Source organism: Pogona vitticeps, chromosome 5 (genome assembly GCF_051106095.1).
Source record: "Pogona vitticeps strain Pit_001003342236 chromosome 5, PviZW2.1, whole genome shotgun sequence".
In the NCBI taxonomy this organism is placed as follows: domain Eukaryota; kingdom Metazoa; phylum Chordata; class Lepidosauria; order Squamata; family Agamidae; genus Pogona; species Pogona vitticeps.
The window spans coordinates 131,792,103-131,802,911 of NC_135787.1; the positions used below are offsets into that span (position 1 = coordinate 131,792,103).

A 10,809-nucleotide genomic window follows, 5' to 3' on the forward strand; every position below is an offset into this window, starting at 1 on the left:
GGCTGGCTTCAGGTCATAAGCAATCTGTTGCTCTATAAATTCTGCAGGAACATGACTAATGGATAATAATGAGAAAGCATGCTCTCTGGTATTTAGATATGCCATTCAATCAACAAATAGCTAATTTCCTTGTCTCTACTTTCTGGTAGCCACTCTATCATGAATTTCACATTGCAGATCAGTCTCCTACTTGAAATGTAGCAATCATGCATAAAGGAAACACGTGTGAAGGGATTTGCCAGTTGGTCTGAATGAGGGACACATCTGCAAAGTTGGCCATCTGTGTGCATCTAATTCATATGCATAAAAGACTCAGCAAAAGGGTTTGCTTGAATGAATAGCACCTGTATACACTGCTATGGAACCCAGAAATACTGCTTAAGGATGGAAACAGAGTCATTTTTGTGTGCACCTTTATCTCTATTGATGCTGTAAAACAACGCATGAGTGTGCCTGCAGGTATGCTAGACTGCAGTGGCCTAATGATGGGGATTGATGGGCCTGGTAGTTGAACATAGCAAAAAGCTTGTCTCAGATACAAAAAGAAAAGAAAAGAAACCCATGAAATGTTTTTAAGGTACACTGGCCAAAAACCTATTGCCAATTTGCACTTCCTTAAGGGAAATTATATAAATCTTGAGGACAAATTGCTGCTCATTACTAAGATGCCATCAAGACTTATTCAATTTCCCTGATGCAAGTATAAATTGGCAGTAGGATTCTGGGCGCTGTTGTTTGTTGTTGTGCAGTTCAGTTATGAATATACTCAAAATGGCCACCTTTGACCCTTACTGTGCCTCTAGACTCCATTCAAATAATCAACACATACCCATACAACTGTATTCACAGAGAAGCTTGAAGTAATGTCCTTGATCATCATGCTGACAATTTCAAAGCATGGCAACATCCTGTTATAAGACAATGGCATAGAATAAGATACTGTCAGATCTGGCAAATGTCAATAATTTTTGGGCATCAGTTTGGTATGCTTTGGTCAGCCCCGATGTAGTTATAATCCTGCTGTAGCTTTTGACAAGTGGGCAGTGTGTGTGTTTCATAAGAACATTTTGAAAGTAGGAACACATATGCACTGTTGGTTTTTCACTTCTAAGCCTGGCAGAGGTCTCTAGTGGCAGGGATTAAATCAGACATGCTCCAAGATATGAGGATGGAGATTTACAAGGTGGAAATATTGAGAAGGATGAACTGAGAAGGATGAACTGAGAAGATTTTGTTAAGATTCTGGAGAAGAATGAGGATGAGGATGATGGTGATAAGTAGTAGTAATAGTTGGTAATTTTTAATGGCGAGGACAAAAAACCTTTGAAGCAAGAGGCTTCAAAAGGAGGGAGGAGAGAGTTGCACAGCTGCCTTCTTGCCTTTGCCAACCAACTTTAAAAAGAACATCTCCACACTGCAAAAGGATGTTGGAATTTGTTTCTCCTCAGAGGAAGTTACTGGGGAAACATATTAGCCTCCCACCTCAACTAAATGACAGCTACTTGAAGAAAAGGTTTAATTTTTCAAGGAGCTTCATGGCACAGTGGTTAAACCGCTGTACTGCAGCCAAAACTGTGCTCACGGCCTGGGGTTCAATCCCAGGTAGCCGGCTCAAGGTTGACTCAGCCTTCTATCCTTCTGAGGTTGGTAAATTGAATCCCCAGCTTGCTGGGGGGGGGTGGCAATGTGTAGCCTGCATAATTAACTTGTAAACCACCCAGAGAATGCTTTAAGCACTATGGGGTAGTATATAAGCAGCACCCTTTGCTTTTTTGCTTCATCATTGAATACCATCAAGGAGGTCCAGTTTAGCAAACTCCTAGTTTGTTCCTGGATTGCTAGGAAAAATCCTAGATTACGTTGACCATCTCTTCATTTTCAGATCATTAGGTGTTGGTTCCAGGTAAAGAGATTTGGATAACCTTCCCCTGATATTATTTCCTAAGGGCCTTGGTTGACACCTGAGGATCTGCTTTGGATGACTTTGCTAGCTGAAATATGAATGGTATCTAGCAAAAAATAGGGGTGTTTTTTGATGATGGTACCAGCCCTGCCTCTTGTCATCATTGATTACCTAAAGCCTGAACATGGTCAGTGTTTAATAGTGTTCTTTGGATTTTGTTGATTGATCTCCTTGCTTGTGATCTGCTATGCCTTACTATGATTTCAGACTGTTTTATTTTGCCTCAGTATCTACTGTTGTTTGGAATGACTTGCTCCTTGATTGCTGACCCTCTTGTTAGCTACCCCTGTCTGGACTGTCTGTTGGTAGGCTGCTTCCCTTATATTTATCTTTGGCCTGGACTATTCGATTTTGTTACTAGACCCAGACTCACCATGGCACAGAGTTACATCAGCTACATGATGCACATGAAAGCCTTCCTAGTACATTGGGACAAAACCATAGCAATCATTTCACTTATCGTTTTACTAGAAGCCCAAGCCAACTGGTGCTAACATCTCTTTATCACTCCCTAAAAATATTTCCCCATATTTAGTACTCATCCTTCTTTTTTTCTTCTGATTTCTTCCTAACACTGTCACGTTTGATTAGCTCCAAATTAATTCCAGATTTTTTAGGGTCAGGCAAAGGGTAGCTTACAGCTCATAACCGACCTTACTGTTTATGTCAAATACAAGAATATGTATACTATTTTATAGAGATTCAGAACAGTAATTTCACTTATGTCAAGTTAGTCTTCTGGCCAGTCCATCAAATCTTCCAGTTTCAGACTTATGCAGCAATAAATATGGCCAATTTATTTTGTGATTTCTACTTCTAGCAAAGTATGGATAATAAATCAAAGCATCGTGTTGCTTTGTGTTGGGTGCTTTCATGCTCACCCTGTTTATGGAACCTATTAAACAGCAGAAAGTAATTCAGCAGTTCAGTCACACTTCATCTTGCAGTTTGGAATCCTTTCCAAGTCAGCTGGGCTGGAGATCCAGAACAGCTGTTTTATCTGAAAACAGTAATCTGACTGTTCTGCAAGATTTTACTTGAATTGCACTCCTGCTCTTGGTATCACTGTATCCATAGCAGAGTTTGGAATGTTACTTTGAAAAAGAAACTTGTGTTACTCATTATTTTGACCCAGTTAGATGGCAATTATCATTGACCATGCTCCATCGGTGAAGACAGTTCATTCTGTTGTGTATTATTAATGTTGTTTTGCAGGCACAGCAGAAAAAAACGGAGGCATACTCTCCAGTTCAAAACTGATTCTCTGGAAGCAAAAATGATGAAACTGTCTTGAGCTTATCATGAGAAAGTAAGGTTTGCTAGTAAAGAGAATGATGTTGGGAAAAGCTGAAGGCAGCAGGAAAAGAGGAAGACAAAACATGAGATGGATTGACTCCATGAAAGAGTCAACAGCCTTGAATTTACAAGAGCTGGGCAGGGCCGTTGAGGACAAGATATTTTGGGGGTCACTCAGAGAGTTGTTATAAGTCAGAGGTGACTTTATGGCATGTAATAACAGCAAAATCCCATATATTGGCAAATTTTAATGCACTTTGAAAATACTTACAAAAAATACAAATGATAATGCAAAACAATAGTTGCCTTTTCATTTAGGATTGAGAACAGACCCAAAATTTGAAGAATCCCTGTCAAAATCTTATCTTCAAACATCCTGGAAGGATAATGTCCAAAAGTGGCTAAAATGTTACTTGTTGCTCCAGGAACAATATAGTTATTCCATGAGTTCTGTAATGCAACTTTGCTACACTTGTGTTGCCCAACAAAGCAACTAGACAGAGGTAAATATGTTACTGTAATTTGTTACATCCAACCTCTAGTTGCTCTCCCAGAAAGATGGGAAGTGATAAATTGAACAGTAGATGGACATTTGAACCTTTGACCTTTATGCCATCCGGAACCCAATGTTCTATCCTTCCTTACCGTTACGTTTCCTTCCTTTTCTTCCTTCCTCCTCAAAAGTATATGTGGATCTTTGTTTCACTCTACCTAACACCACAGATTAGGGCTTGCCATTGTGTCATTTTCTCAGGCAAGTTATTTTGAATGCAGAACCTGCATGTTTTTGGTGGGAGCATATTTACCTGCTTCCAGTCTGGGGTAGCTAGCTCCAGTCCCCAAAGCCCATCCCATTCCTTTGTCAGGATGTGACCTGGCCATTACTTGGTAGCAGGACCAACTTACTAGTCTGCTTCCTAAGGCTGAGCAGCAAGAAAGTAATGGTATATGGAACCCACGATCAACAGCGAGCTCTTTTAAATGGGATAGTTATATTCCTTTACTCAATTAACCCCTGATTTTAACAGGAGCCCCTTTCCAAGATCCAGACAACATATCTGTCCTGACTGTACAAATACAAACAGGTTTTTCCCCTCCAAGTTCCAAATCAGCTCTTGACTGATTTTGTTGCAATTTGTGGTGCTTCCCTTCCCTGTCCAACGCTTATTCTTCTCTGTTAAAAAGGACCTTATTGCCTGCATTCAAAAGGGAGGTGTTTCAGTGCAATAATGGTAGTTCAGCTCTATGCTGCCTCTACAAATTGGGGGCAGGGGTTGGACAAAAGAGGTGAAGGTGCTAAGTGGAAGAGGAAGAAGCTGTGCAGCAGGGCCTGAAAGCCGGAGCTGGTGCAGAACTCACTGCCTGAGTTCCACCTGCCAGTGAAGCCTTCAGCTGACACTGTACACAGAAGCTGCTACACAGCAAACTACCCCCACACAATAAATCAACAAGGAGGGATGTTCTGCACTGTCTTGTGACCTGCTTGCTTCTCCACTCCTCAAATCATAGTTATCATAAAACTGGATGAATTGCAGGTCCAAGTGACAAAAAAGGGGGCAGAAGAAGATGGGAGAAAGTTCAGTCTGGAAGAGTCCCAAGTGATTTTGGCTTTTAATGAAAAATTATCTCAAAGCATCTCTCTCCATCTCCTTGACAGTAAAAATAGAATAACAATACATTAATAAATAACTTGCTGCATTTCTCATATACCCAAAAGCTGCTGCTTGAGATGGCTGCTTCAGTCTACCTTACAGTTTATTACAAACCTTGCTTTATAGAACTAATCTTCATAGTATAGTAAACAAGATAATATCTGATTGTTCCTCCAATTTGTGACACCTAGGCCATATTTATACATTGAGGTGCCTTATGATTTATAATGTATGCATTTATTTTGTTTTATTTTATTTTCTGGCCAGAATCCTATTGATGCTCTTATAAGTTTTGCATTACTTGATAATTGTATTGAATTGATGAGCTTCCTGGGGACATTTTGGTTCTATGCCTGGTCACACACCTGATCGCACAACAAAGATGCAGCCCAGCAACTCATCAAATAGCCTTAATTAGCTGTGGCAACGCCAGTAAGATTCAGGCATCTGTGTATAATTATTAATAAGGGCACGCCTAGATGGGTATATAGTTCACTATTTGAATCACTTTTGGTGCTGTTTGGTTCTAGTCACCTTATGGAGCAAATTGCTAGGGCCACAGGTCTTTTTGGCTTGATTTAGAGCAGTCCTAATTATCCTGTTCTGTAGCCAATGTGAATAGTTAGTTAGCATGGAAACAGAACCATGGACATTGTTATATCAGGTAACAGCCCTGTGACATATTTTATGTACTTTGGTATTAAAAGGAATGATGGAGGACCCCCTCCCAATTTACATCTACTCTGCTGTTTTGAATTTTTTTAAAATATATCTTCTTATTGATGCAGCATCATTCTAGATAAATTAGATACTTTGGCAGCATTATGTGTACCGTGCTATATATATGCATTGCTTTTTTGCTATGTCACTTACTTTATTTACCAAAAATTGGGGAAGTTGCCACTGTTATTCTGGTTTCTCTTCTGATCATATAAATATTTTGCCTTTTACTAAAGATTTCCATGGAGACAAATTGGAGTAGAAAGGGAGACAAATTGGAGTGATCCAAGGACCTGTCCGGATTCTTCTCATAAGAAAAAGAATATTAATATAAACTCTAAGTGATTCTGTTCAGTCTAATCCAACCTGTTCTGATTTGGCCATTTAGCCAAGCCCACAGTGCCTCCCCACCCAAGGAGCCAGCTCATCTATATCTGTAAACTCTGGAAAGTCTGAACCATTTTTGTTCATTTCATCTCTGTTTCACTAAATGTTATACGAATGGAGTATAAAAGGGAAATCCATGCCCACTGTCCTTCCTCAGACAAAGTCAGGCCATCTTGGGACCTAGACTTATAACAGAGGACTACCTTTTTGCATCAGTCCTCTCATTTTGCTCCTGCAATAAAAGGAAATGCCCACAGCTGATTAATGATGTGATTGCCCATTTTGACATTAGCTATGTTCCCATGAAGAAGTTTCCTTCTCTGTCTTTGATATAAAGTACCTGTAATATATCCATGTTAAGGGAAATTTGAAAACATTTATTTCATTGTGAACAGCATGTTATCACTAGGTATTCAGAGTACAAAACTTTATGAATGTAACACATTATGAATGAATACTTTGAGAATGGGCAAAATGCAACCTGCTAAGAAGCAAAGTACAAGGGAATTTAAAATGTGACTTATAGTCAACTGACAAGAAACATTCAATTCACAATTAGAACCTGTTAATAGTTGTCCTGCAATAAAGAGTTTCCCTCAGAGTTGTGTGGTTGAGCAATCAGACTTGTGAATGGACACATGGAAGTGAAAAATAAACTTGTGCATGGACAATTAGGTATCTTGTACCACTAAAGGGAACTCCATTTTTAAATATGAGCTGAGCATCTTGTATCGTTTGACACACACAAGCACAGATCACACAGTTGCTCCTGGTCAAATGTCCTTCCTTCCATTTTGCAGCTTCAGAACTGGGTTGATGATGATCTTGCTTGTCTCCTCACTTTTTTAAAACTTTTGACAATCCGTCGAAAAAAAAACAATAAAAGGGATTATAATACAGTGGGGTCTTGACTTGAGAACTTAATCCGTATTGGAAGGCGGTTCTCAAGTCAAAAAGTTCTCAGGTCAAATCTGCATTTCCCATAGGAATGCATTGAAAACCATTTGATCCGTATCTGCTCTTTTCCGTCCATAGAAACTAATGGGAAGCTACTATTCCGCCTTCAACCCCTAGAGGGGGATATTTTGTTTCTTTTTTTCTTAGGTCAAGAAAGGTTCAGGGAATGCAGGGAAAATACAGTCCAGGCAGTACAGTACCAGGCAGTCCGAAGACTGTCTCCCAATCCACTCTCTAAATGCTGGGAGGAGTGAGGAAGCAGACAGGCACCCTTTTCACTGGCCAACAGTTAACTGAAAGTTCACATTTTGCACTTTCCTTGCCTCCCACGTGGGTTTTTTTCAGTTCTTAACTCAAATCTAAGTATGTAAGTCAAGTCAATATTTTCCTATGAGAGCGGTTCTTAAGTCAAAATGTTCTTAACTCAAGCCGTTCTTAAGTCAAGACCCCACTGTACAAGCTCTATAACCCAATTGCCCATATAACTACATACACAATAATAAATTTATCTCTTTGTAGAATACAACCTATTCTTACAGACCATTAATGCATGCATTCTATTTCGCTTGAAAGATAGCACACAGATAATCCTACCAGCTTTTCAGAACATCCTCCTCATCCATTTAAATCCAGACTAGAAACCAGCAAAGGCTACCAAATCTTAATGAAATTGTCTCCTTTTATTTCTCCACTAAACAGCCTAAAGTGAGTCATCAGTTCCCCCAGGCTACAAGCCATACCCTATCTAAAAAGATCTCTGAAAAGAGGGTACTTGTGTGTTTTTCCAAACTCTAGCAATTTCTGTTCTTACAGCCCCAGCAAGGATCGTCATTAACTCTTGATCAAATAAATTCTCATTCTTCCCAATGGCTAATAAGAAGAATACCCAGATTTCATTACGGACTATTTCTTGTCTCTTCACTTGTCTGAAAACTGCTTCCATGTTATTCTTGTAACATTAAGCCCAGATTTAGCAGAACTCTGCCCTGTTCACACTTTGTGAGAAAAAATGAATGTACTATACATTTACAGGTACAATTGGTATAGAATCAACTCTTCACCTTTCTCTAAGCAGAGTTAAATAGAAAGGCAAAAGTGGTGTAGATTTCTCCTCTCCCATCCTCATTGCATCCATTTTCTCCAGTTCTTTGAGTAGCTCAAACTTGGCCATTGGTGTGAGGGTCCTTTTTAGGCTACTTCCAAACATTTGTTCACATGCTTCTAAGTCTTTCCATTGTTCTTTCATTTTTCTCGGCTGACTGTTATATGGCTCATGTTACCAGCTTTAGTGCTGGCCAAGATTATTCAATCTATTCAAATTCTGAAACGTAACTGGTACAAAGACACACATCGTGGACTTCTCATATAGTAATAAAAAGCAGTAATCACCATCTTTGGATTTTAAAAAAACTTGTTTCTGGTTACTCCTTTGTGGATTTTCCAGTCTTTTGTGATGGGCTAAAGGAGGGAAATGCTTAAAGTAAAGGCACGCACTTGGAGAGCACTCCCCAAGCAGAATCTGGGAGTCGTTGTCCAGAAAATGAAAATTTCTAAGCTCTGTGAAGAACAGAAGGTCTGGTTTTTTTAGCTTGGGGGAAAAAAACATCCAAGTAGGATGCCACAATTTTCTTTAAAATGTGAATCATCTGTCTGCTTGGCTTGCTTGTTTTTCTCACATGTGGGCACAATTAAAATACTGAGCGTGTCCAACGATGCTAATAAGAAATACTTCCGCTGATGACAGTAAGACTGCTTGTCTTCCGTTGGATCTTGGCTTGATTTCAATATGTTTCTGACTGTAACCCATATGTATTACTAATGGGTTGCTAAATGTTGGGTTCTTTGCCATATAGAAACAGGTCAGGCCTGTTGATTGATATTCAAATCACATTTGTCTATAATCTTATGTTCATGTTTAGGCTCTAAGGCAGTGGTTCCCAATCTTGGGTCCCCAGATGTTCTTGGACTACAATTCCCCAGAAATCCTGGCTAGTGGTGAAGACTTTCAGGAGTTTTAGCCTAAAAACATCTGGGGACCCCAGGTTTGGAACCACTGCTCTAAGGCAGAAATAGTTCAAAAAACTTTCTTCTTTTGTTTCTTGGATACCATTTGCACTCCTGAAAGAGCTGTGGAAGACAGCACAACGAATAGCCACTTAACCAGAGCCCTTTGAGTACCTGAAAATACTTCACTCCTCATGGCTTAAAACCAGTAGAACCTCAGTAATGCAGTGATTTTTTTTTGTTTCTATCCCACAACTACATCAATGGATTTTGTTTTGTGATGTAGACAGCCAGCATTTCATTTGTTATTCTTTTTCCCCCCTCTGTTATTTAAGTTTGCATAAGTTAGAGACAGTACATCTTTTCAGGCCACTTAAAGTTGAAAGTAACCCTGTCGTGCAATCATGCTGCTATTTCTTTGCTTGATAACTAAATATATCTCAATCAGATCTTTCATTGTTCTTGCAGCATCTGCAGAGCAAGCCTACATACTACTCACTTAAATTTGAGTCCCTGTGGGTTGTATCCAACTGTGCCCTTTTGCTGACAGAAACTTCTTTGATCTGGAGAGGCTCCTGTAAATGGAAAGGAAGGGCTGTGATCTTTCACACATTTCCCTCTTTCTGCTGCAGCCTGCTGTGCCATCTCCCACACTGCTGCAAAGAGTCTTCCAACCTTCCTGGAAAGGACTTGGAGGAGACACACAGAGGAATGCATCTAGGGAGCTGGGATTCCAGGAACTGTATCCAAAACAGTAAATTTTCCAGTATCTGCTGCAGAGAGAGAGAGAGAGAGAGAGAGAGAGAGAGAGAGAGAGAGAGACCATTACAGTGGACCCTTGACTTACAGATGGCTTGACTTACAGACTTTTTGAGTTACAGACTTCTCTGGCTGCAAAATTTAGGTTTGACTTGCAGCCTGAGAATTGACTTACAGACCAGAAAAAAACAAAATGGAACAAAAACGGCCTGTTACGGGATTAATCGGTTTTCAATGCACTGTAGGTCAATGGAGACTTGACCTACAGACTTTTTAACTTGAGAACCGCCTTCCAATACGGATTAAGTTCTCAAGTCAAGACCCCACTGTAATTTCAATTAGCATAGAAGTCTCTTTTGGATCAGTGGGTCTCTCATCAGTGGTGAGACACAACTGGATGGATATAATCCACTGTATTCAATGGAACCTATTCCCAGACACTCAGAGACTGTGGATTGTGTGCTTCCCTAGACTTCTTGGAGAAATCTTGTTTAGGACTTGAAATGTAATTTGGACAGTTTGCGGTGAAACAAATGCTAGAGATGATCTTCCCAGATCTGTTCATATTTTAGAGGCTCCTCAGCTATGTTAGAGTGCTGTTTTTGCCATTTCTGAGACTGCAGATTTTCAAGCACAAGCAGATTAACAATTAATGAAATAGTCCGCTCGTTAAAAGTTGACCTGCTTGCTCCCTTTTTTTACTTCTAATGTTTATTGCATTTAAAAAAGAAATTGTAGAAATAAGTAAATAATTATCACAATATTAGTACATAACCAAAATAACTTTCTATTATCTCTTTCGAAAAACAGTAAGTCTTTAACATTTTGACTTCCTTATTTTCCACCAGACATTTATTTTCTTTGCAATCTTAATAATACCTTTCTTAATTCTTATTTTATATCCATATTAATAATCTAATTTACTTTGTTTTTACTTTTGTTGAGAGCAGTTCTGCTTCTAACCTAAGCCTAAGTCACTTGGTACAGGTTTGGAATCTTTCTTCCATTTCTCTTTAAGATAATTCTTTACTTCCCCCACTGAGATTTGTGCTCCATTCTACTCTTTCCTTT

General features: G+C 39.3%; 1 non-coding gene across 1 annotated transcript; it reads left to right on the plus strand.

Moving 5' to 3' along the window:
- Positions 1–5,818: 5,818 nt before the first annotated feature.
- On the plus strand, positions 5,819–5,935 carry LOC140707914 (U5 spliceosomal RNA). Its single transcript, XR_012088046.2, has one exon. It is a non-coding gene; the product is annotated as a U5 spliceosomal RNA (small nuclear RNA).
- Positions 5,936–10,809: the final 4,874 nt, after the last annotated feature.